Here is a 23,159-nt window from a genome sequence, read left to right on the forward strand (position 1 = left end):
GAGGTGTATAAGAGGGTGAATGCATGACATACAAAGTTTTTATGTTGTGGGATGCCTGGTGTGAGAGGCTGAGTGTCCCAGAGAGTTTATAACTCCTGGGTGTGAGAGGGAGTAGAGAAGCAATTGTTTATGCCCCAGGTGAAAGATGGAGTAGAATACCTATATAATATATTGTATTTTTTTCCCTTCCTCAGCTGGAGGGTGGGCAAATTTATGGTTGGCTGTATGTGATCTGACTATTATTGCTTGAGTCTATGCAGCCTTGTGGCATGATAAACTGTATTGAATTTTTCTTGCAGAGTGTTCTATATACAGGATGTGTCTTGGGGAAAGGATATTGAAGGAGGGGATTGTTGGGCAACCTTTCTCAGTGATCGAAGGGGGTAGGCATGGTAGAAGGAGATGTCAGAGGGGTGATGACAGGAGTTTGCACTTGATATTTCACACCGAGCACCCTCCCATTCCTGGTGCTAATGGATCCTCTACCACTGTACCCAAGAGTCTGGTGGTTCTGCTACTGAATGCCAGGTTGGCCCATAATAAAACCATGCTGATTTAATTATGGATGAACAGGCCAACACAGCTCTGTTGACCCAAGTACTCATTTCAACATCAGCCCAGACTGGAGGGAAAGCTGTTGCTGTAGTCCATAGGAGTTCACTTCCCATCACCAGAAAACTCCTCTCTCCTGGAGCAGGACTGGAGGGCCTGCATCTGATGTTGGGCCAAAGAGACAGGTTAGGGATGCCACTAGATTACCACCCACCCTACTGCTTAGCAGCCCTCCTGACTGAGCTGAATGAGGTTGTCTCAAATGTGTTGTTGGAGAAACCCGGAACAATGTTTTTGGGTGACTTCAACATCCACACTGAGGGGGCCTTGGGTCTAGCTCGAGAGTTCATGGCCAACATGGCAACCATGAGCCTGTCTCAGATGTCAATGATCCAACACATAGAGTAGGGCATACCCTTTATTTAGTCTTCACTCCATGTGGGGAGGGTGGTGTTTTGGAAATAGGTGGGGTGGATATTACCCCATTGTCATGGTCAGACCACTTCCTGGTGAGGTTTGGATTTGGAATGATAGTTCTCCCCTGCTGACCAGTTAGGATAGTTGGGCCCCAGAGACTGATGGAATCTGAAAGACTCCTAACTCCTCTGGTTTTTTTCCCCCAAGGGGTGGAGTGGGTGATCCTGTTGAGGCCCTAGTCTCACTATGAAACGGTGACACTCATAGGGCCATTGACACAATCACTTCTGTGGGCCATCTCTGATGCTGTAGAATCCGCTTTGCTCCTTGGTATGCTGAGGAACTGCAGCTGATTAAATGGAGCGTGCGAGGGCTGGCGGGTTGGTGGCGTACATCTTGCTCCAGAGCTGGCCGAATACATGTTCAAACTCATAATCAGGCCTAATACATCGTTGCAGGGGCAGTGAAGAGATCCTACTTTGCTGCCTCCATTGCATCCTCAAGGAGCCACCCGGCAGAGTTGTTCTGTGTGGTCTGGAGGTTGGTCATTCCTGGCCAGAGGGATGGACTTCTGGAGCGCATTGTGTCTAACTGTAACTGGCTAAACACTTTGAGGATAAAGTCACTTGGCTTTGCAGTGGTTTAGATGCTGCTATTGTGCCAGTGCCAACACATCAAATCCAGTGTTGTGTGATCAGTTCTAGATACTGCAGCCTGATGATGTGGACAGAATGCTTGCAGTGATGCACCTGATCACCTGCTCATTAGATCTTTGCCATCCTGGCTTATTAAATGTGACTGAATAGGTCATGGGTATGGTAAACACAGTCAGTCCAGGACTCCTACAGCCGCCCTGGGTTCCTACTGGGAGGAAGGGTGGGATATACATTTAATAAATAAAGTAATTTTTGCATGGTGGAGTGCTGTCCACTGCAAGGTGGCCGTGCTTCTACTTCTTAAAAAGCCCACTCTGGACTCAATGTGGTATAACTATTGATCAGTTGCCAACACCTCTTTCTTGGCAGAGGGGGTGGAGAAGGTGGTTGTGGAGCAGATATTCCTGGATGAGACTGATATCTAGATCCACTATAATCTGGAACTGCATCAGCCTTGGCTGTCATGATGATGACCTTTATCATGGGATAGATGGGGGGAGCGTGACCCTGTTACCAGAGCTTGGAAGATTACTTTTAAAAAGTAATAAATTACAGTTACAGTTACATGGCCCAAAAAAGTAGTAATTACTGTTACAATTACAATTGCTCTGAAAGTAACTGATTACTTTACTTGTTCTCGAAGGTAATCACTACAGTTACATTTCAGTTACTTTTTTTTAAAAATGCCTACAAGGTGCTGGACTTGGCTGCTGCACATTTAAGTATACTGAAACAACATTAAAAATAAACACACACATACAGAGGTAGTAGAATCATTCTTTTTATCCATGATAGCAATGGTGGTCTCTCCACTGGTAAGGGAGGTGGGGAGGGAGGCAGAGGCCACTACTCAGATCTTTGCACTTCAAACCAAGTACCACCCCCCACTCAGCCAGCCAGCATAATCTCTCTCACTTAACCATTTCCCAGACCCTGCCCTGCCACCAACTAAGGGACACTCACCCAAGCAAACATTTTCCCCTGAGATGCAAAAAAGTTAAAATACTGTAAATGCAGCACAGTAGCCAGAGAGGGTGGTGGAGGCCACTTCGTGTGCCAAGTGCAAGCACACACACACATGTTGTCATCTTTCACCTCCACAGTTGTTTATCTCCATTCTGCTGCTGCCTCCTTCTCCTCCTTTATCCATGTTCTTGCCCTCCGGCTCCTTTTTCCCTCCACTCCATTTTTTTAAATAATTGTTTTCTCCACTCCTCCCTGTCACCACCTCCTCCCTTGTCACCTCCTACCCACCCACAAACCATGATGGTAATGAAAGTTAAAGAGGAAAGCACAAAAGCAGGACTACAGCTGAACGTGAGGAAGACTAAAATGATGACAACAGAAGATTTATGTAACTTTAAAGTTGTCAATGAGGACATTGAACTTGTCAAGAATTATCAATACCTTGGCACAGTCATTAACCAAAATGGAGACAATAGTCAAGAAATCAGAAGAAGGCTAGGACTGGGGAGGGCAGCTATGAGAGAATTAGAAAAGGTCCTCAAATGCAAAGATGTATCACTGAACACTAAAGTCAGGATCATTCAGACCATAGTATTCCCGATCTCTATGTATGGCTGCGAAAGTTGGACAGTGAAAAAAGTGGATTGGAGAAAAATCAACTCATTTGAAATGTGGTGGAGGAGAGCTTTGCGCATACCATGGACTGCGAAAAAGACAAATAACTGGGTGTTAGAACAAATTAAACCAGAACTGTCACTAGAAGCTAAAATGATGAAACTGAGGTTGTCATACTTTGGACACATAATGAGAAGACCGGATTCACTAGAAAAGACAATAATGCTGGGAAAACAGAAGGGAGTAGAAAAAGAGGAAGGCCAAACAAGACATGGATTGATTCCATGAAGGAAGCCACAGACCTGAACTTACAAGATCTGAACAGGGTGGTTCATGACAGATGCTCTTGGAGGCCGCTGATTCATAAGGTCGCCCTGTCATAATCGACTTGAAGGCACATAACAACAACAACAACAGGTAAGTGTACATAAGAGGTACCTTGACACCCAACTCTAAAGAAATAAGCCCCAATAGGAAGAAATTACCCCCAAAGAAATAGGCCCCAATGGGGGGGGGATTGCCCAGCCCTGGTCTCAGTGCTACAGTAAGCCTTCTGTTAGTAACTACACTGCTAATGGACTTTTCTACTTGTCCTGTGAGAAACATGTGCAATTATTTCTTCAGCCACATGATGTGGAGGAGCAAGCAAGAACTGACTATAGGAAGCAGCCTGTTATAACTTCTCAGGAAATGTCTCTTGCCCTTGCTAACTCTGTCCTAAATTACCAGCCTGGCACATTTATTTACTTATTCCCCTGAAAGTATGGATATTTGTGATAGCATTTAGAAGGGGGAGGAGGAGAAAGAGGAGACAAGAGTCCCTATGAAGAAGATCTACGAAATCATAGTAGCCAGCCTTATGAAATTCATGCATCAGGAGTAGTCTAAACTTCAGACTTGCACAGTTTATTTGTGCAAGAATATCATGGTCTATCAATACGACAAATGTACAAAGCAGGAGTGCACACTCAGGATCTATTATTATCTATACACAGCATGTGCCTGGCATCTTGCAATGGTCCCTGCCCCAAGGAGATTGTCATCTAAAATCTGACACAGAGCAAACCACAGAACAAGCAGTGGAGGGAGAAAAGAGATGAAGGCAGCAGTAGCATTATACATATATTTTGGTTACATACACTTAGGAGCAATCAAATACATGTCTACTCAGAAGTAAGCACTACTTGGTTCAACGGGACTAACTCCCAGTAAGTGTGCATTGGATTGCAGCCTTAAACTTAGTAACTGTGGAGTATAGGGAGATTAAGGCATACCTAAGCAGTGTAAGGTGCTCCTGAGTAGTCCTGCTGAAGAAGTGCACTGCTTGCTCAGACCAAGGCCCATCAAGCCCAGCATGCTTTGCAAGAATCCAAGCAGGCATTAGGTCAGCCACCATAAATTGGCCAGTGGTTCATCAGTGAGCCATGGTCTATCTTCACAGTACATCCTTTTGGTAGAATTTCACCTACTGCTTTAAGGTGCTTTTTCTCAAGTTGAAGACCCAAACTAGCATTCATAATATTCTCCCTTCTCCTTTCATACACAAGTCGTTGTAAGACTCCCAAGCAAAAAATATACAAACACAGAATGCTATCTTTTTAAAAAATCAAGTCATCTAAAATTACATCTTTGGTTTCCACAAATCCCCTAACCACTCGTGTACCCTCTGCCCCCAAATTCCTCTTTATGCTCCAGGGGTAGCTATTTTATCCTTAAGTCTACACACAGAAAATGCCACATCCTCCCCCCTTTACCCCCCAAGCACAACAGATCAAAGTAGCAAGTGAAAAAGAAACAGTGCTCTAACGCACAGAGGGAATTAAGACCGGGGGGGGGCGTGAAGAACAGGAATTTAAAGTCCCCAAACCGAATCTATCTGGAAGCCAAACCCGGAGGTGAATGCACTGCTCGGGTACAGACGTGTGCTCGCACACACACACACACACAAACTTGGAGACAGAGGAGGGGGTCAATATATAAACTTTTTTTTTTACGTTGGAGATTTTGGACACTGATGTCGCTAATCTGTCCGGTCAGCTCCTCCCACTGAAGGAGGTGTGGAAGCGCCACAGTCCTCCAGACTGTTCAAATGCACACTAAGATGACCCTGGCAGGTTTTCAGACACCATGCCTATCCCAGAGCCACCCCTTTAAAGCAACACCAGCCACATGGAGAAAAACCACACATGCCAAATACCCATCCTCTTCCAGTGGGTGCAACCTTTTTAGGCACCCCACCACCTTTGGCAACAAAAAACTGCCACTTCAGACAACCCTCCTCCTGCACACCCTGTGCCTCTTCTGGCAAAGGGACTGCAAGGAAATTTTCTCAGGGACCCAGGTAGCCTTCAGAGAGTGCATGTGTGAGTGGGGAGGGGGACCTTTGGACGCAACTGAACCTCCGCAGGGACCCAACCCTTACCGGAACTCACAGGGGACTGTGAGCATCCCCCAAAGCCCCAAAGCAACCCAAACCGACGGAGGTTTTCCCCGACCACCCTCGCTGAAGTGGGGGCAACACCACCCTTTCTTCTTCTACTGTCCTCACAACAGTCCTCCTCAAAAGAGCCACCAGCCGAGGGACTGTGGTGCTTCCTGCATGTGGGGCCAACACACCCTCTTCCCACCACCTAGGCAGGCAACCCGCCTCCGGAGGGTGGAAAGCCAAGGCTGCGTGCCCTGCAGCTACCTCGGCAACTAAAGCCACCAACCAGCAGAGGCTCCCGAACGGAGGCTCGCCTCAGCCCCAGGCACAGTCGAGCCGAGCCACCCACACTTTACCAGCAGCAGCCACCGCAATTGCCCACCCGCCCCTCAGGTCCCTATGCACGCATTCAACACTCCCTCCCTCCCAGCCGCTAAGGCAGAGTCAGCCAGGCCGCGCTCTTCGGAGACCCAGGAGCACCAAGTACCCTAGTGGTCATGCTGGCTGGGGCTAATGGGAGTTGTAGTTTAAAAAGTAACTTGTCCAAGCTCTGCAAGGGGGCAAGGGGACAACGGTCTGTTGCAGAACAGACAATGCACCCCCTTACTGAGTGCACATGGGGTGGGCCGCCTCCCCCTGCCCTCCCCTTGGTATGCCACTGCCCCAGGGTGCCCTCCTCAGCCTTCCTGAGAAAGAAGGGAAAAGGCGGCGGCAGCTCCAAGAGGAAGTGCGGCGCGACGGCGGCGGAGGGGCGCACGGTGGCAAGGGTGGGAGCAGGACACATGGTGGGGACGGCAGGAGCTGCGGGGGTGGGGGATGAGCAGTGGGGGGGCAGCAGGACGCACGGGGCACACGCGCACACACACACGCACCTCCACAGCTCTCTTCACCTCCATTCTGCTGCTGCCTTCTCGGTCCATTTTTTTTCTCTCCGGCACTCCACGACCTCCTCCCTCGTGCCTCCTAACACAGAGCACGAGGGAAGAGTGACGCTGCAGAAACCTCCCGTGTGAGGCACATGTCTTTTGTCCACCAATCACATGAGCAGAAGACTTCCTCTTCCTCTCGCCCCAGTAACGTCCAAATATAATGTCAGAAACGTTACAGTTACTGCTAAAAAGTAAGGAAATTGCTAGTCGTTCTATTACTAGCAAAATGTAGTGATGTTACGCCCTCGTTACTTAAAAAAGGAATGAATTACAAGTAACTCGTTATTTTTAACGAGTTACTTCCAAGCTCTGCCTGTTACTTTTGCACCATCTCTCAGTGGCTTTTATGACCATTGACCATGGTATCCTCCTGGACTGACTCAATGGGATGGGTATCAGAGGCACTGTATTATGGTGGTTCCATTTTTATCTTTAGGGCCATGTTCAGAGGGTAGCACTGGGTGAGTACTCCTCAGCCCCCTGGCACTTGTGCTGTGGGATTCTACAGGGTACTATCCTCTTCCTGGTGCTGTTTTACGTTTATACGAAGTTGTTGTGCGCAGTCACTAGGAGTTTTGGAACAAGGTGTCATCAGTATGCTGAGGACATGCAGCTCTAGTTCTCCACAACATCTGAATCAGGAGAGGCTGTGAAAGCACTGGATCAGCGTCTGAATGCAGTGGTGGACAAGATGAAGGCCAATACACTATGCTTGAATCCTTGAAAGACAGAGAAATGTTTATATATCAACACATAAACCTAGATATTAGAAAGTATATGCTTAAAATTATAAGGAAATCACAAAGAGTAAAGCAACAGGTCTGTGAGGCCTTAGGATCAGTGTTCACCTTCTTCAGAGGGGCAAGTGAAGTTCAGCCTGAACTTCTGAACTCACGAAATGAAGCAAACCGGCCTGTGTGTGATTAACATTTGATAAATAAGTATATTGTTTAGGGGCTAGTGGGCATGTAGCAAATGTATCATTAGTAATAAATGTGGTGGTTAGACTTGTCAGATCAATAACAAAGATGGAATGTTGTGCTTGGTAGTCCATGGGTCAAGTACATTATTCAAGGGGACAGGTATACATTAGTCAAGGAGACAGTAGAACAAGGGGATAGGAAATGTTTGCCAACTGAAAATATGTGTGCTCATTTTAATAAAGCCATTTGATTGGATTGGAAGCAGTATAGGATGGTGTAACCTTTATGTAATGCCTTAAGTGAATGGTATGATTGGTAAAATAGTATCACATGCTATTTTGAAACTGTATAAAAGATCCATGCAGTCAGTGCCACACTGCAGTCCTCACCACTTGTTCTGGTGAGGCTGACCCTGCGTACGCTTGTATCGAATAAAAGCCTACCTTTTTGCTGCAAGCCTGTGTCTTCAATTTTCTCAAGGAACCCCGGTCCAATGTGTCAAAGATTGTCCCTCTGGGATTCCTTGACCTCAGTACCCCAAGGGGATTCTTTGCTTCTGAGAACAGTCCCAAACAGTCCTTTGGGTTACTGCTTCCCAGGCAAACGCTCCCTCTTCCAAGATTAGTTTTATGGTAGAAACTGTCACCACCCCTTTCTTAGCTCCCTACTCTGAGGAAGGGGACCTCAGAGTGCTAACAGAGATCCTAGAGCAGACCTATTGTTACACCCTCTGCTCTTGGGCATTAACCCACACTAATCAACAGTAGTCAGTAGCGTCCATTGATCAAGGACTGAATTTAGAGTCATTAGTCCCAAGCAATACACACCATTAATAAAAGGGTAGTTCATTTAAAAGAAAAGAAAGGTACATACAAAAAGAGAGCAGCATCTGTTTCTTTAAAGCTAATTGCCCTCAACTGGGCTAACATTGGCATAACAATAGTGAGAGACTCAAACAGACAAAAGAAAAGCAACAAACCTGTCCTATCCTAACTATATACTCACTTCAGCAAACACTTGGTTCCCAACAGCGTAACTGCAAGTCAGGCAGATCGAAGTAGTCGAAGTAGTTGGAATTAGGGAAGGGGAACAACTAACTGAAGGATCACCCTTCACTTTTATGGAGTTTAGCTGGCAACAGAGGGGGGGCAATTAGCCATCCTAGGCACCCCTTCTGTGATCACATTCTTTGAAGATAAGAGGGGCTAGACAGTCCCTCCCAGTGGTCCTGATCTGCAATACCCACTCTCCCTGACTTTGATCTCAGGAAGCAGATTACAGATAACAGTTAAGGTTCAGTTGCATCTTCTTGACATTAGCAAATTGCCTGTCTGGCATTTAGACTTCTCCAGCAGAGAATCCCAGGGATCCACAAAGCTCCCAGAATTCCCTCTGGTTGAACCATTTTAGCTTGACCAACTTTAACTCAAAGTTAGCTCTTCTTGACACAACAGACCCCCCAAAATTCCCCATCAGGCTCAAGTGGGGCTAGGGGTGCGTTTTACCAGCTCTGTCTGGTCCATCAGCTACAGCCATTCCTGGTCAGCAAGAGCATTGATAACCTCAAGGCTGGATTACTGCAACATGGCTTATTTTGGGTTGCCCTTAGGCCAGCTCCTGGTTCAGAAGCTCCAGTTGGTGCAGAATGTGGTGGCCAGACTGCTGATGGGCATTACATGGGTGACAATGTGTGACACTGTTGTTAAAACTGCATTGGCCATCTACTAAGCAAGGTTTGAAGTCCTTGTTTAAACATACAAAGCCCTGAACAACTTAAGTCCAGGATACCTTATGGACCACTTGAACCCTTATATCCCAGATTGATCACTGAGATTATCTGCAGGAGTGTCATTGGTTGTCCCCCGAGTTGGTGTGACTCATCTGACAGCAACAAGAAACCAAGCCTTTAAGTATCATCAGCCCAGTCCTTTGGAATGCTCTTCCAACAGAGATTCAACAGGTACCTTCTGTTGTAACCTAGAGACATCTGCTGAAAACTTTTCTATGCTGCAAATTTATACAGACAATTAAGAAAACGTTTCTGTAATAGTTAGTAGATGATCTCCGATTTTAAATTGTTTTTATTGTATACCTTTATGGTTGCTGTATACTGCTTTGGTACTTTTGAAGATATAGTGATATAGTTTTATTAACTTTGGTTGCAGCTTGTGGTTTTGTCTAGAGTGTGAGACACCAAGAGCCCCATTTCTGATTCTTGTGGACGCTCTAAGCCACACCATGGCCTCATTCACAGTAGCAGCAGAACTGGAGGAAGGGTACAGTGGCCACAATCTTCTCTCATGCATTTGTGCTAAGCCATGGTTTCGCTTAAAAAAGAGGTAGCACCAGGCTTGGGGTGTGCAGAAGTACAAAAATATTTAGGTCTGGGAAAATCCAAAACCGTCCAATGAGGACTGATCTTGCTCAGTGGCTATTTGAGGGGGGAGTAAGGGAAAACGGGAAGGGGGAATGGAATGGCGCACCCTGTAAAAGGGCATGGCTGGATGGCATTCTGAGCAGCAGTACTCCATATCACAATGTTTTGCTGCAGGTCCCATGTATTAACTTCTACTAAAGAAACATCTAGCAGTCATTCTGGACCATTAACATACAGACCTCTTAACAAAGGAAGGTCATCTGGCTACTAAGAGGTGCTTAGATATGCGAGACTGAAGCATGCCCTTTGTGGAAAAGGGCCTCTCAGATTTAGGGTACAATGATGTACTATTTCATGTAGATTACAACTAATAGTGGCTTGGTTCAATACTGTATTTGGAACACTAGTTTAGCAGATGATTTAGGGACTGACAATATGATAAAAGTAAAGATGTGAAATCTAGTTACTCCACTAAACAACAGAATCTATCTGGTTAGTGGGAAATCATGAAGGAGGCAAACGTAACACAGGTGAACAAACCTGGCTGTTATAGTGAATTTTTTTTAAAAGTGCTCCAAGTAGGTTTGATGCACAGTTTGATATCATTCCTGTTACACTGTCACTTCTAGGGTCGCTGTGCTTCACTTTAGGCCCCAGCACCTGTGGCAGTGGTTTAAGCTAGGGAACTGGTGGACTATGCCCTTCCTCTACACTTTGCTTCCGTAACACATAGGTGAGGTTGCAAAATCATAGCTCATCTCCTTTCCAGGGATAGTAGATATGGATGGCACAAAGCCAAGGGGAATTCTGGTAGGAGGTTTCTGCGGCTACAAGCTGGGCTTGCTATTCTGTTTCAGTCTCCAATTATATTGCCATTGCGTGCATACATACAAACGCACACACACAAACGTACTGTCAATGGGATCATGAAAATAAAGATGGGTACAAGCTAGCCCAGTCTTCAGACAGAGAGAAGACTTCAGTAGGACATATCATCTGATAGGTGCAGCGAAAGATGCTGCAAATTGCCAGAATTACTGGTGAATATTGATGCTTTGGGTTAATACCTAGATTTGTAAGGATTATAGCCGCTCATTATGTCAGAGAAGACACAATCTGCATTTCCCTCCTCTGCCCACTAAATTGTTGAATCAAGAGAGGACCAGACCACAGGCAAGGTTCCTGTGTTACAAGAGGCCCTAATCATCCAGCCTGGGTTTATTTAGGGACCAGGCTTTATCCAGATGCTTATGCTGCTTATGATCAGCCACTCACTCTGATTCATAGTCACCATAATGCACACACATTTGGGGGCAGAGACTGTACATTCCATATGCCTGATCAGTCAGGCTGACCCAGGTACACCTGGAGATATTTGGACAAGTTCCTTGAGTTAAGTTTGCCTCACCTTAGGGTATTTGGGAATGTATGAGCACCCCCAGTTCTATTTCTTTGCCATAGGGGTTCTTATGTCCTTATACTTTCTCAGAAATCCCATTTTCTTATTTATAAAATACATAGCTCAAGAGAGGGGATTATATTTAAATACACTGAGCTTCATTTTAAAACCACACAGACTCAGGAAAGGACTGGGTGTCTCTGGCTAACTAGTATCTTTCAGCCTCAGAGATATAGAGGAGGCAAGCCACCCCAGAGTACCTTTTTCTTAATGAAAACACACTTATAAAGTTGTAAATATAACACACTGGGTTATTTTAAAATCATTGTAAAATCTCACTATTTCTCTTCATTAAAATTTCTAATACATTTCATACTTTTTCCCTAGATGGCATTATTGCTTTAGCCAAGAAACCTATCTCTTTGGATCAAAACCAATATCATATTAATCACTGCTTACCAGTTATATGCTTGCTTGAATTAGAACAATAGACCAATTAATATATGTCAGTCATGCATCAGCCGAGTCTTGGCACTGAACAGGAGATCGCTGTGACCATTGCCATTGCAGCAGATTTTGCTTACAGCTCTGAATTAAATGCTAAAATTCAGGGTTCTCTGTCAGCCTGAATCTCAGGCCCTAATAGGCCTGAAGTCCAATGCTTAACTCCTTATGATTATAAAAAAATATGCCGTCTTAATATCTATGATTATATATGTGTGGATATATAAAATTCCCCATTAGGTCAGTGCTGAATCTAGTCCTAACCATTGGCCACAGCTACTGTGTAAATTGAGGTTTCTGTCTGAGGCTTTTGGGGCGAGGAGTGTACCTTGGCTCTTGCCCTTTAAAAGTTCTGGCAAGTCTTCTGGGCTCTGAGCTTCCCTTTGGCTCAGAGTGGCTAACCAGTAAGAAGGGTGGTGGCAGTGTCTACCCTGACTGGTTGTTGTGAGCATGCACAACCTTGGCAGAGAAGGATATTTTGCCAGAAGGAGTGTGTGTTTCTTTTTTTATCATGAATAGTTTTTTTCCCCCATCAAGCAAGAGAAACAAAAGAGCATCAAGAAACAGTAAAGACATTAAGACATTCATGGAAGATATAGGGGAAATAAAGGATGGGGGAATGATTTACATAGTAATATCTCACTCTCTGTAAGAGTGCGGTAACAGGTTGGATCTGGCTCAGCCAAAGGGGGTTTGCAGGCACTACCTATAAACTGATAGCCCACACCTTGAAAAGCAAGGGCTTTGCAAGACATAGCAATCAGTTTATTGTGTGGTCTTGAGAAGCCCCTTGCAAAGCAGTTCACAATGGGATCTTGCAGAGGGCTTGGGAACAGCCAACACAAGACTGTCCAGAAGACCTGATAATCAGCCGATTGTCAGGTCTTGCGTAACGCTTTGAAAGGCACTTTGCATGCTGTATGTCTGCATGTGGGCCAAAGAGAGTCAGCTCACATCACTGTGATGTCAGGTTATTTAATAGGTGGGTGCCCCTGCCTGCCTTTCAGATTTTCCTCACCCCAATGCATAGGACTATACTGTTAATTAAGTGTTGCAAGCAGGTTGATTGGATGCTGTTTAAATAAAAATCACTATTAGCCACAAAACATGTTCTGGGGCGTACTTAAAGTAGCTATTTGGATCCAAAGGAACGAAGAGTATTCAGTTTTTCATGAGGCTGCTCAGAAAGATTTCCAAAACGGCAAGCATGGTGGAAAAATATAAGTAGTGTCTTAGGAAGAGCTTCTACTTTGCACAGAAATAATTTTAATGGATTTTGGGTACATTCAAGCTTCTAGTTTCAAAAATGGAAAGTATGGATATAAGGAGCAGCAAGTACTGTACGTGAACTGCAGCAGGAGTTACCTGCAGGTGCATACACACGCCTGCAGCCACTTGCCCTGGCACCCACAGGGTCCCTTCCCTCTGCCCCCTCTCTACTGAAATTAAGCTTGAAAGAAGCATTCTGTTATAGCCAATAGAATAAGTTCATGCTTGGGTGTGTGTGCTGCCCACAATAGCTTCTCCGGTTTGCAGTTGTGCCCATGGGCCCAAATAGTTTGGCTGAACTGTAGTTACAAGCTTAGTGTTCCAGTTCCAATAAATTCTCCCAAGGGGAATTGGGAGAGGAGAGATTTTGAGTACATAGGTAATGGGTAACAGGGTTGTTATACTGCTGAAGTGACCAGTGTCCTTCATTTATATTTGTATTTCTTTACATTCAGTTGTTTCCCATAAAACATGTAGATGTTTCATATATAAAAACAATTCAAATCCAGTGCCGATACAGACTGCAATTAAAGGAAACCTCTACTTAAAGGGCTTGTTGAAAAAGATATGTAGTGGGAAGGACACCCCAAGACAGTGAAAGGGGCGGAGAAAAGCAAGGATCTAATGGCGAAGCAACTGCACAGCCAGAAAAAATGCTTAAAAGGTAATACACGGTAGAAGCAGGTGCGGATTTTAAAAGCAAATGCTGGTTTTTGTCGCATCCATTTAATCCAGAGTTAAAGGCAAAAGCAGTAGAATGCACGTGCGTCGGGTAAAACATCAAGTAAACGGTCCAAATTAAAAGGATCTGCAAAAAGCAGCGGATGCAGATTTTTTGGGCGCGTAAACAGGCCCTTAGTTAGTTGTGGAAAACAGTTAAAGGTTGTTGGAAGTACACTAGCTATGCTCCATCACTTGCTGCTCTGGCCTTGTCTCCTTTCATTCAACTACCAGCATTATTTTACAGTACTAAGGAGCTAATCCATGTACTTTTACATACCTGAAATTCCTACTGCACAACACTGCCGACTAACGGCAGTGGAACAAAATTGACCTCGATCTATGTAGCTGGTGCTTGATCTACTAATAGGTACTCAAACATTGGCATAAAATAAGGTTTAAATGCTTGGTATGAAAACATATCCATTGTGACATGCTGCAGAACACTGAATACTTGTTCCTTTTTTTAAAATACAGGCCCTCAGTTTTCAGATGACCCATCTCAGTTGCAACCCTCACCATTTGGGGACTATAGACAGTATCAATGATTTCTTGTGTTCTTCTGTCTTGTGTCGTACAACAAATTGTCACCCTTAAGGACAAGCAGGATGCAGCATATTTTGAAGACTTTTCATTGGATGTGTAAACCTTGATTTTCTGTAATTTCACAACATTTAAAAGATAATTATTAATAGTAGAATTATATTATTGTAAAGTGCCTATGAGGTGCCTGAAAAACTCCTTAGTATGCCTTGTGGCAAGAGGATCAAGCTATGTATTGTTACATAGTCGACTCTCTCAATATCTCTCGTTTTAACCTGTTTGAGAATTTTTAAAGCCAACCAGGACTTAAAGCCAGTCTTGTTTTTAGGTGTCAAGAGACTGACATTGCTTAATAAAACAATGAACAAACATGCCTGTCTTGGTTTAACGTTGTGAGAATGACATGGTTATTACTAATTTATTGATCATTTGTTTCATTCCATTTCTGAATCACCTCCCATAAAACACGTCAAAGTGATTTAGCAATAAATACCGATCACAGAAAGCATGGAGTGGTTAAAATCAATTAAAATTAATCATAAATTGTTTTAAATTATTAAATTGTGTTTTAAATTGTTTTAAAAGATGTGTTATAAATTTGTATATTTGTTTTTAATGTTTTCAGTTACTGTAAACCGCCCAGAGAGCTTCAGCTATGGGGCGGTATATAAATACAATAAATAAATAAATAAATACAGAAAGAAATGAATCTGTGGTCGTCTCTACAGTGTGTTGACACATAGGTGTCAACTTTGAGGAACAGAACAGCCATGCCACAACAAAGCTGCTAGCCCAATATTTGATGTTTCAGAGGAGAGTGGACAAGTAACAGGACAACTGAGGTGGTCTGATTTCTGTTTTACACCACACAATTGGAATTATGGACACAAAGTAAATGGAAAGTACATGTTTTTCCTCCTTCCTCTTACAATCTTTAATGCCATATAGGTGTTAGGCTGTAATTATTTTTCTTAATACAATACAGTGTCCCCACATAAACACTCAAAAGGGGGAGGTAGAGTTCATAAAAACTATACCAGCGCCCTTTCATTTCTCTGTAGAGTACCTACAGATTTTACCTCACGTTCCCTAGAGTTCTCCTGGCTACAGGACTGCTCAGTTTCAATGACTAACCGTTTTGAGTCCTTTACAATTGGATTTTGTGTATAATTCACATATTAATGTAAGAGTGGAATGCAGACAATCTGACAGTGTAATTTGCACATGTAGAATCTACCCAAATGTAACAGGTCTGCAGAGCATATCTATTACCCCCTATACATATTAACACTTGCACAGTTGAAATATTTCCAACACTTAGGCTACAATCCAGTACATGTCTATTCAGAAGTAAACTCCATTGGGTTCAATGGGACTTACTCGCAGGTAAGTGTGTATTGGTTTGCAGGCTTAGTTTCTTTGAATGGACTTTACACATCTAAGTATGAATTGGCAATGTGTTACATTCAGTCTTTTAGATGGACTGGTAATGATTAAAAAGGTAAAGGTGTCCCCGCACGTGTAGTGCGAGTCGTTTCTGACTCTTAGGGTGACGTCTTGCGACGTTTACTAGGCAGACGGTATATATGGGGTGGAATTGCCAGTTCCTTCCCCGACCTTTCTTTACCCCCCAGCGTATGCCGGGTACTCATTTTACCGACCACGGATGGATGGAAGGCTGAGTGGACCTCGACCCCTTTTACCGGAGATTCGACTTCCTCCTTCCGTTGGAATCAAACTCCGGACGTGAGTAGAGTTTCGGCTGCGTTACCGCCGCTTACCACTCTGTGCCTTTGCCTAAATTAAAATCTCTTTTGCAAGTGCAAAATTGAACAAATTTAATTACTCCTACGGATCCAGTTATCTGACATTGTTCTTAGTTACTGACCGTGCTTTTCCATTAAATGTACTTATTTATGAATGTACTTATTTGTTTTTGACCTAAATACATGAATGAAGAACTGAGCATGCAAGGTAAAAGACTGCAGAAATTAAGTCAATTAGAGATTTGTTTTGGCTCTCTGTCTGCACCTCGCAAGCACCCAGCTTAAAAATATGCTCATCCTCCTTCCCCTTCGTAGCTTCAGCATTGGGAGGAGTCCTTTGGTTCATCTCTGTCTCCTGCCAAAGCCTGCCTGACATTTTTCCATAGCAGGAGGAGCGAGCAAGATTGTCACAAATACATGTCTTCTAAATAAATAAATAAATAAATAAATAAGCCAATCTATTCTCCAGTTAGACAACACAAAAACCCTTTTCTGGCATTATAGCTATGGTGAAGTAAATGCCCAAGGGGAGCAAAGGGTACCTATGTGCTATCTCCACCTCTTCTGCCACGGTTTTCATTGTCTTTCACCTTGCCCAAGGTGACTATGTTATAGACAGGAAGCTTTTTGTATCTGTGGAGGCTCCCTGGCATTTTGGAACCCTGGAAAAAAATGGCAGAGATGCAGTTACAAAACCTCCACCAGATACAGAGGCTCACCTCCACTGCACCTCCCCTCCCTTACATCTTACTTCATCATATTTGTAACACTTAAGTTTGGCTGAGAGCATTAAAGGTCCTTATTTTTCTCTCTGGAGTAGCTGCCAGATATTATGCAACCTGGTTTCTGTTTCACAAAGAAGCTTGAATTTGTTTTATTATGAAGGAAATGGAGTTGACAACATACCCTCTTGAATGGTATGTGCAGTGCTGCAGATGGTTAGGGTTATAATAGGCATAATGCAAACAGGAAGAGGGTGGGAAGTTCAAGGCCTCAAAAAGCCAGAAAGCAAGGGGCCTGTGCTAGGTGCTATTCTTCTGAGTACGAATAGCAGAAAACTATGGACACAAAAAGTGCAGCTCTGGAGGGAAGGTAGAACTCTTATCCTCCAGGAATTTCATATGACTCCAATTCCTGCTTCCAAGAAGCAAAATGCGAAGGCCACCAATATAACCAGATCCCCCTTAACATTGCCTGCCTATAAAAATGTATTGCCCCTTATACTGCCTAGTGGTCTAGTTCAACAATGCTTCTGTACATGCCCATCCTAGTGATTAGATTTTAATCACTTCCTTGGTTGTTAGTACCTCACACTTTTTTCTACCTTAGTTGCAAATTCATCTAATTTGGGGAATGCGTTATGCCAGTGCTGGTGGAATTGTTCATGTTGCACTTGGGCCTTCACCTACCTTACAGGGTTGTTGTAAGGATAAGATGTGGTGGGAAACAATATTTTCTATCTTGAGGAAGGGTGAGATAAAAATGAAATAAAAGTTGAGCATCACAGACTTAAGATTCCCCAACTCTCCCATTGTTGTGTTTTGTTGTGTAGGTTAGAATATTCAGTTTGGAGGCATTGCAGGAATGAAATACACAGTTCAAGTTTTGCAACTAAAGTAGCCTCTTTATGAACTGAGAACTTTGAAACTAAGTGATCTGACTAGCTTCAAGAAGGTTAGCTAAATATTCAAGCCACAACTGAGTGACCTACACAACCTATGTACATATCTGCAAATGATGAGAGACAGGCAGACAAAGACTTTTCAGTCTCCCGAGATGATAAAAACTAGCAATGCCATTAACAGATACCTGTGTAAGGTTAAGCTGCTACATTTTACTAGGGTACATCTTGGAGCTAAATCATCTTGTGGATATTAACAGGCATTTCCATCAGGTGTAGGGAATCTTTGACTCGCCAAATGTTGCTGAACTACAACTCCCATCGTTCCTGGTCATGGGCCATGCTTACTAGGGCTGATGGGAGTTGTAGTAGGGCTGAAGGTTCTCCACACCTCATCTACAGCTTGATGATACTTTTTTCATATTAGAACCTAGGGTTATCCAATGAAGTTGAATGTTGGAAGATTCAGGAAAGACAAAAGGAAGTGCTTTTTCATACAGTACATGCTTAAACTATGAACTCTGCTACCATAAGATGTGGTATTGGACTACCAACTTGGATGGCTTTAAAAAGGAGTTTAGACAAATTCATGGCTGATAAGCCTATCAATGGCTACTAGCCATAATGGCTGTGTACTACCTCCAATATCTGAGGTAGATTCAGAAGAGGGAAACCAGAATGACCAAGGGGATGGAGCGACTCCCTTATGAGGAAAGGTTGTAGCATTTGGGGCTTTTTAGTTTAGAGAAAAGGCAGGTCAGAAGAGACATGATAGAAGTGTATAAAATTATGCATGGCATTGAGAAAGTGGATACAGAAACGTTTTTCTCCCTCTCTCATAATACTAGAACTCATGGACATTCAAAGAAGCTGAATGTTGGAAGATTCAGCACAGAGAAACGGAAGTACTTCTTTACTCAGCTAATAGTTAAACTATGGAATTTGCTCCCACAAGTGATGGCCACCAGCTTGGATGGCATTAAAAGAGGATTGGACAAATGCATGGAGGACAGGGCTGTCAGTGGCTACTGGCCATGATGGCTGTGCTCTGCCACCCTAGTCAGAGGCAGTATGCTTCTGAAAACCAGTTGCCGGAAGCCTCAGGAGGGGAGAGTGTTCTTGCGCTCGGGTCCTGCTTGCCGGCTTCCCCCAGGCACCTGGTTGGCCACTGTGAGAACAGGATGCTGGACTAGATGGGCCACTGGCCTGATCCAGCAGGCTCTTCTTATGTTCTTATGAGGCAGTATGTGTCCTGAGTACCAGCTGCTGGGAAGCACAAGTGGGCTGCTTATAGGCATCTGGTTGGTCACTGTGAGAATAGGATGCTGGAATAGATGGTTTTTTAAAAATATATTTTTTATTCTTCATGATTTACCGAACGTATTTCAAGTCTATTGTTTCCCTAGTTCATATTCCAATAGTTTACAAAACCACGTTTCAGCAAACTAACAGAAATGGATGTATCCATAATGTAATGTACCAAATCCACCAGTTTGTCCATTTCTGCCAACTCCAAGCACTTCAGTAACCATTCCTATATGGATGGAACGTGTGGGCTTTTTCCATTTACGAGCACGAACTATTCTAGTTGCTATCGATAAGATCTTAACTAAGGATTTTTGTTCTCCAGGAATATCCTCAATACAGCTAAGATCAACATTGGGGAAAGGCTCAGAAGTTATCCCTATCATTAACATTATGTGATGTACAATTTGCTTCCGAAATTCATAAGTGTGCTGGCATTCCCACCACATACATGATGAATGTGCATTTACAGCAAAATGCTTCCAACATTTAAAATGGGTCTCCATATATATTCTATTCAACCTGGCAGGAGTTAAATACAAGTGCAATAAAAGTTTATACTGAGGTTCACTTACTGATAAACCAAGTGAGAGAATTGCAAATCTTAAACCATCTCAGCTCTGGATTAGTAAATCCCATTTCTGTTTTCCATCCTGACCTGACATATCCCTTTTGGATTCATCAATACTTTGTAGTTTTTTGTCAATAGGTCTTTTGATTTTGGTTTTATCTGTTGTCACGATTTTCCATGGGTTATGTTCCTTACCATCCACATAGACCCCAGAATGGCCAGCAAAAGATTCTTTAACTGAAAATTGGAGACATAGTGGTTCTCATCCATCTGCTTTTTTAAGGTATCTCATTCTATGTTAACATCCTTGCATTCTCTATTAAATCTCTACATTAACAACAACAACAACAACAATAATACAACTTCTGTCCTGCCCTTTGTCCCAGAAGCAGCCCGGGGTGGTTTGAGTCTGTTACACAAACACAAAAAAGAGACATGCTGTTGCACCTTAAAGACGAGCAGATTTGTTGTGGTATAAGCTTGTATGGACTAGAGCTCACTTCACCGGATGAGTCTACCACCAATTACAAGGCTTCATTTTCTGATGAAGTGGACTCTAATCCTTGGAAACCCATGGTACAACCAACCGGCTAGTTTTTAAGGCGCTCTGTCTTGTTGCTCAGTCACCCAGTAATGTGAGCTTTCTCTAATACTTCTGTGGCAGATGCAAGAAGTTTCACCTGGATGGGATGAAGGAAAAGAGGGTTCAGAAGAGTGCATAGCTCCAAGCAACAGTTGCCAGGGAGACTGGAATGTTGGGGGAAAGGAGGGTGGCAGGTTAACAGGAAGAGGAGGAGGAGAGAGGTGTGAATCTGGTAAAGGGACAGGGAAAGGGAATGGTTCTGGGATCCAGTGGATTTGTTGAGGGGGGAGCCATTTCCAGGGAGGCTGATAGGAGCTGGAGTGGCTGTATAGGAGTCATGAGGCTACATGTACCACCCCCAATGTTCTGTGTGTGCTGGCCTTATCTTTTCTCTTCCAGACCTTCCCATGTTGAGCAAGGAAGATTAGAGGAGGCATCTACCCACGCTCATTTGAACATGAGCAGAAGTCTCCCGATCATGTCTAGAGGCTTCTACTCCTGTTGAAGTGAACACAGGTAGAAGTCTCCTGCTCAACATGGGAAGGTCAGGGACTGGGCAGGCAGTGGTGGGGATGTTGAGAGTGAGGCCAGCAGCCCTGTGCTCTCAATGAAAGATTGATATTTCCTCTTCAGCCATAATTCCTGAACGGGACTTGAGTGATGCAGCTGAATGAGGAACAAAGGCAAGTGATGGCCTGAGCTTCCTTGTTTTCCAGGGTATTATGATGGGGTGGGCTTAAAGGAAACCTGAGCTGCAAGGGAAAGAACAGCAGTGAGGAGGAGCAGGGAAACCAGCAGGTCATTGCAAGACTCCTCACAGGCATCGCTGCAGTACTAAGTGGGACACAACCAGTATTTATACTTTAGAGAACTAAAGGGTTGTATCCCATGCTAGTCCTACTCAGAATAGAACCACTGAAATTAATGAGCACGACTAACTGAGGTCCATTAATTTCATTGTATCTATTCCAGTGGACAGTGGTCCATTAGGGCGTCCATCTTCTACTTTCTTACTTACAACTAGTCTAGGGGGGTGGCTGTGACAAGCCACTAGCCAGACACCCTGTGCCTGTGCCGTCTAAGGGAATGGAATTCCCAGCTAACTCAAAGTGTACTTCTCTGCCCAGCCCCCCCTTTCCCTTCCCCTTTAAAGAGCTTTCTGCCACCAAATAAGGGGGGAATTTGTCTATAAGGCTGCCCCTTTTAAATCAGCCTAATAAAGAAAAAAAAGCCCTTCCTTGGGTCTTCTTGAAGCCTCTAAAGGTAGCACAGTTTTGTGGCTTCTGGATGTGGGGGTATTAAAATTAAGTGAGACTACACCAGGTTTATGAAACATGATCTAATGTTTACTAGAGCAGAACATTATAGAGTTTAAGAGAAAGATATGCAACGCAAAATTACAGAAAACCAGTATATTCCCTTTGGAGCAAAAAAAAAGACCAACAAAACAGAGTGTTAAAGGCAATCCTCTGTCCCTGGGCCAGTTATGTACCCTGCAGTAGAGTCCTCCTAAAAGTTGCAGCCTTGACTTCTTTGTTCATACTGTGCTGAGTTCCACCTTTGAACTAACCCATCTCCAGCCTGTCCACCCACAGATATTGTCTCTATTTATCTGTCCCCTGCCAATCACAGGCTATGCCTAGCATGATACAGCCAGCAGGAAACATTGGTGTCCCAGTTACAGGCAGCAGGAAGTAATAGTGCTTTAATTTTCCCACCCTCAGGCATGAGATTGGCAACAGACAAATAAGATATGCAATAGGCAAGATAGGCATCCCCATATAAAAAGCATAGTCCATAGTAACAGTCCAGGACAGCAACGTCTAGTTCCTTCACAGTGGTACTGGCTGTCAGCTTCCTCCACCTTAGCCTCACTTTTGCATTTGCAGAATCAGAAGGATGATTCTACAGGAGGAGGATGGGGATAAAAACTAGAATTAGATGGCCTCCACCAGTGTCAATGGACACCAGCCACCACTGGTCTACAACCGAAGGTGTCTGCATATTGTATTGAAGAGATAAGGGATTCTGAATTTGTACTACATGGAAAGAAAGCTATTTATCTTTGTACAGTCCTTAAACCTGAAGTGTTTTGTTTAGATTTTGGATACTCACACAAGGACAGCATATAATTGGACCATTGCTTGTGCTTGTCACTGTGTTAGCATCCAGACTAATTTGAATGATTATTTGTTATCTGTATTCTTTACACCTTTCCTCTACAACCTTTTTTCCAAGTCGGTAAAATAGAAAGGAGTCACATTTTATCCTCATAACAACCCCGTGAAACAGGTCAGGCTAAGAGATAGCTCAAGGTTACCCAGGGCTAATCCACACCATACATTTAAAGTACTATTATACCACTTTAACAGTCATGGAGAATCCTGTAAGCTGTAGTTGGTTAAGGGTGCTATGAACTGGAGCTCAGTAAGCCAGCACCACAGTTTCCAGGATTCTTTGTGGGAAGCCATGACTATTAAAGTAGCCTACTAGTGCTTTAAATGTGTGGTGTGAATATAACCCTGGTGAAAGGGATCATATTCTGCTTTTATCTCAAGGTATAGGCAGCAATGCCTGGTTGTCAGAGCCATGAGCCACATCTGCTTCCCCACAGGGAGAAGGAAGGGAGCAAGCTGTCAGGCTTTCCTTCATAGCAGGTATGAGGGAGATCTGGCTTAGGACTGCAGTTGCTGTGGTTCCACTATGGACTATGCAACATCAAGCCTATTTGCATTGAACTAAAAGTTCCTATTCATACAAGAGAAGCTTTTCTCCCCCCCCCTTTATGGTCCTGATCTGGAATGGATAAAGCTTCCTGCACATCAGGTTCCAAGCTGGATCATTCCCTCCACCACCTGTTTACTTTTAAGCAGCCTTTCCCCAGTCCCTCTCTCCAAAGTTCAGATGTGAGTGAGGATACTTACAAAGCCAGAACAGCATCACTTATGCCCAAGAGAAAGGTATTAGTGACTTGTAGCAATTCTAGGGTTTCCAGAAAGATCAAAACATTTTGAGAGG

The sequence above is a fragment of the Rhineura floridana genome, chromosome 6 (genome assembly GCF_030035675.1).
Source record: "Rhineura floridana isolate rRhiFlo1 chromosome 6, rRhiFlo1.hap2, whole genome shotgun sequence".
NCBI classification, from domain to species: Eukaryota; Metazoa; Chordata; class Lepidosauria; order Squamata; family Rhineuridae; genus Rhineura; species Rhineura floridana.